A 5,039-nucleotide genomic window follows, 5' to 3' on the forward strand; every position below is an offset into this window, starting at 1 on the left:
TGCATAAATCTTTAAGAACAGAGTGAAGGCATAGACAAATGTCCAGCCTTCGCAGAGGGGAGACCAGGTGAAAAGGCAGCCCTGGCCCTACCCCATGGTCCTCACCTCCCAATTGTGTCTGCAGCGGCTCTTCCTATGTGAACTGTCCCCATTGTCACAACTCCATAGCTCCAATCACAGAAGCTAGCTTTGGCTAAGTCACAGGAGGTGAGGTGTTAAATATGCAGGAATTCTCCCCCCCGGGGGGTGGGGGTGGGGGATGGAACCCAGGGCCTTGTGCATAGGAGGCAAGTACTCTACCAACTGAGCTATAGCCCCAGCCCCAAGTTTCAGGAATTTTGAGAACAAGTTGTCAAACGGTTGGCAACTTCGAGTGGACCATGGTGGAAGTGTTTCACCAGGGCAGCTGGCAGACACTGGTCACTGCAGCAGAACCCTCTGGAGAGGGGATTTACAAGGACACAAGGGATGCCACCCCTTCCCCAACTTCCCTGTGAGCCTTGGCCCCATCTAGACATATGGAAAGTATTTTGTATTTGTCTAAGTTGAAAAATAACTAGATCACTTTACTTTCTGCACATTTTTGTTGTTGTTTTGTTGCAGATTTCTGTGGGTAGGTGGTTTATCTTAGGAACAAAAACAGGTGTCACAGCCAAGTCTGAGCACCTGCACCCTAACACACATCTCCCAGAGAAAGTCCCTTCCTCATCTGCCCTTTAACCTTCCTTTTAAAGGGCTCTTGACTTACAGGGGCTTAGATATGGTGACTTTCAGAAACTTCAAGTCATAGAAACCTTTGATTCTGGAATCCTGAAATCTCAGACTCCCAGTTCTTAGACTTGGAGTATTCCAGTCAGGGGACTCCAATCTTAGGCAGAGATTTGATTCCACTGCGTGAGCAAATATCCTAGTCTGGTGTAGGCAAAATTCCCCTGGCGAACCCTTCAGAGAGATCATGCAGGAGACCTTTTATCTCAGTGAGTCCAGCCCCACCGGCTTCTCCAGAGAAGGAACAAATCCCCGCCTTTTCATTTGAGGAGATGAACTATTTGGTTTGCATTCAGGGCGCAGTAAAATACGTATCTTTAAATCCTGGCATTCACTCAAGGTGGCAAGATGCCCACAGTCGCCAAGAAGATTCCTAGAAGGCAAAGCCGTGCATCTCTCCTAGGGCATCCAGAAGCCCCAAACCACTCATCCTCGCCTTTCCCTAGTCACTGCTGAGGGTCTATATAGCTGTCAATCATAGAAAATTAAGACTATCCAAAATTGGGGTTGGAAGGACCTCACAGTCAGGCCCCACCAAATGCTGAAATCTCCCTTAGAGCATCCCCCCACATAGCTCCTTCAGTCTCCTGGTCTCTTCTGATCACCTTTAATTATGTACCTGGGACAAGGTGCATCTTCCTGTATCTCTGATCATTAATGAACGCTTGCACAGTGCCTCTTCTTCAGGAACCGGGGACCCAGAGGTAACCAGATCCTGCCAGGAACCCTAAAGTGCAAGTGTGGAGATTAAAAAGAAAGAAAGAAAGAAAAAAAGAAGGAAGGAAGGAAGGAAGGAAGGAAGGAAGAAGAGGTTTTGCTCACTCAGAGAGGGGCCAATGACCCCACCCCAAGGATGCATGTGATTTCAGGTGGTTCCTAGACTCCTGAAATTCCACCATCCTATCCAAACCTCTTATAACACAAGTGAGAAGATTGCAGACTTGAGATGGAGCCCAACTTCCCCAATGACAAGGTCACGTACACAGCCCCAAAGCTGGCGCATCAGAGTCAGGATCCAAAGCTCCATCTCTACCTGGGATCCAGCAGATTCTCCGCCCCCTTCCCACATGGGGGGGGGGGGGCCCTTTCCCAGCCAAGCCTGGACAAGCCCAGAGTGTGAGAAGTGAGGAGCCCCCCCACTCCCCCCATCCCTGGGGCGGGAGCTCAGATCTGCGCTGCAGCCTCCAACCATTGTGAGCCACGGGAGGCCCTGGCGCAGACCCAGGCCACTGAAGGGGGCGGACAGCTGGGCCCAGTGATGGGTGGTTTTAATATTTAAACACAGTTTGCCGCTGCACAGCCAAAGGCAAAGGCAGCTGCCTCCTTCTTCTCCTTCCTCTCCTTCCTTCCTTCCCTTTTTTTTAAATCTTTAATGTCTCCCGCCAGCCTCCAGCGGGGGAGGCGTTGTTCCAGGGTCATATTTCAAAGGGTTGCCACAGCTGGAGGGTATTCAGAGCGTTCGGAGCCAATCCATTGTGTATAAATATATAGATATATATATATAGGTTTCATTATCCCCTTCAGGGCTGCCAGAGAATATATTCTTTTAATATGTATAATATATTTGAGCTGCTACTCGACTTGCAGGAGGAGGCAGGGGGCCCACAATTGACATTTCAGAGGCATTTTCCAGGGACAGAGAAACAGCTGACTTTGGCAAAAGGGAGGGGTCATGCAGCTGAGGGAGGCCTCGGGGGCCCAGTGGGTACGGGGTCTAAAACAGAGCCCCTACCTCCTGCCTACCCCCAGCGTTGGCATTTATTTGGTCCTTTGAGATGATTCATCTGATCCTTTTGGGTATCCGTAGTTTCGGTGTTAAGTGGCATTGGGTTGTAACAAAGGATTTGGGGGCATTGTTTCCTGTCACTGCTGCAGCCACCATTCAAGGCCCTATGCTTGCTGGGTGACCTTGGACAAGCTGCTTAACCTGTCTGAACCCTAATGACTTCATCTGTAAAAGGAGACTGTAGGCCTGCCTTGCAGGGTAGACATGTCCAGGGTGTGGAAAGAGAGGCCTGGTCGGGTCTCCGTGCACCCTATGAACACCAAAGTGAGACCTAAAGGAGGACTTCCAGATGAAGAGGGTCAGAGAGAGGACGTTCTGTGTGCCTCCCAAGCCTGCCAAGGCGAGGGACATCTTGGTCCTTTGAGACTCACTGGTAGGATGGGTGTAGGAAAAGCCAGGCTGCTCTGGTGGCCTCGGCTCCACACACCCTGCCCTTCCACCCCTGCAAGGAGCCAGTGCAGGGAGATCAGCCTCTGTGTCCTGTTTTGCCCCTCCGTGCCCGCTTGCCACTTCCAGGAGGCAAAGTAAGGTTTTCCTTGGTTGCTGGGAAAATTGAGAAATGAGGTCAAAATTAAAAAGTGGCTTTTCTTCTCCGGCATCCTTAGCATCTCTGACTCCAGCGGCCTCTACCTGTTTGTCCTGAGAACTTCCCCCACTGCCTCCACCTTCCCCTGGGTCTGGCCTCCAGGAACAGGAGGACAGAGGTCACCAAGAGTCCTCATGGGAACAGAAATCCTGAGCTCTGGGGCAGAGGCTCCCATTGGGCCCAGATGGGCTGAGTCGGCCCGCTGTAAGCTTCTGAGGCAGGAGATCCGGGTCCAGAGATCAGGTTTCCCAAAGCTCCAGGGCGAGTGTGGGGAACTTCACACTTGAGCTCAGAACCAGAACCCATTCCCAAAGGCAGGGGAGAGAGAAAGAGGGGGGACCCTGTGCTGGGACCCTACCTCCCCACCAGCACTTCTTAACTTGGGCCACTTCCCAACCGGCCTTCCTCATCCTTCTCCACATGGCCAAGGCACATGGCCCCACCCCAGTTTTCAAGGCATCTCCCAGCATTCCTCCTGATCCCTACCTGGCACCCCACAGCACCACCAGCAGCCCTGATGGGAAATCCACCTAGCACCCTCCACCTGCTCTGAGCTCCCAGCACCCACCCGGCCCCTGAAATTACAGCGACGGCCTCCTCCCTGGTTTTCTGGCTTCCATTCAGACCCTGCCCAGCGCACGCTCCACCAGCGGCCAGCAGAGATTTTGGTGTGTTTTTTTTTTTTTTTTTAATGAATCCGGTCATTTTCCCTGGCTGATTCCACCCCTTCCACTTGCCCTGCCTTTGTATGGCTGGTCTCTCTCCTCTTTCAGCTCATGGATTAAAAGCTGCCTCAATAGAAGGACCTCCCCGATAGCTCCCGCTACGGTCCGCCCCCCTTCTCTGTTATTCGTCTCTCTGCCTTTTTGAGCTTCCTTTGCAGCACTTACCACCATTGGCAATTATCTGTTTGTCTGATGGTTACTTGTTGAACTGTCTCCCTGCACCTCCCCTGAGTGGGGAGGTCCCTGGGAGCAGGGACTCAGTTTTTCTGTTTGTGGCTTTGTCCCTAGTGCTCAGCACATGGTAGGACACACAGTGGGTCCTGAAAGGATGAAAGGCAATATTTTTTTAATATTTGTTTTTTAGTTGTAGTTGGACACAATACAATTATTTTATTTTATGTGGTGCCGAGGATCGAACCCAGAGCCCTGCACGTGCTAGGTGAGCACTCTACCACTGAGCCACAACCCCAGCCCCTAAGAAGGCAATATTTAATTGGCCCAATTCATCACTGGAAGTCGGGCTGCTTAGGTACTGAACATGCATGCCCTTGTCCTGATGAGCATCCCCTTATCTAAGTAAGTGGGTCCAGGAATGAGCAGGGGCTGGGGGTGGATGTGTTGCAAGGATGGAGTCCTCTGGGTGTGGGTCCAGCCAATTCTTAGCCTCAGGACTGAGAGAGGATGAATCAGAAAGGAAAGGAGAGAACTGGAGAGGCCTGTTTCCCTGCATACCCATTTTACAGATGAAGAAACAGACCCTCAGCCACTCCCTCACATTGAGCAGCTCCCAGGGTGGCAAGTCCCCAGTCTTTCTCTGCACTTTTCACTTACCCCTGATTCACACACTTGCTAGCACCTAATAATAGGGGTCTGGGAGATCACTGAGTCCATACCCCCGCCTCTGAGCGAGTGTGAGTCGCCGGGTTAGAGCACAACACTTCCACTCTATTTCCTAGAGACCCTCCCCACCCTCATTAAGTCTAGAGAGAGTCTGCTGCGGTGAAATTTTGGACTGGGACTTGAGATCTGCGTGGCTGCCTTTCTCCTTCCGGGGCCTCAGTTTCCCCTTGTGAACCCCGGAGTCCAGGTGGGAGTCTGGGCCGCCGCTCGCCGCCTCCTGCCCGCCGCGGCCTATCGCGGAGCGCCGGCGCCCCCTGCTGAGCGAGGCGGGCGC

Source organism: Marmota marmota, unplaced genomic scaffold (assembly GCF_001458135.2).
Source record: "Marmota marmota marmota unplaced genomic scaffold, marMar, whole genome shotgun sequence".
Lineage (NCBI taxonomy): Eukaryota > Metazoa > Chordata > Mammalia > Rodentia > Sciuridae > Marmota > Marmota marmota.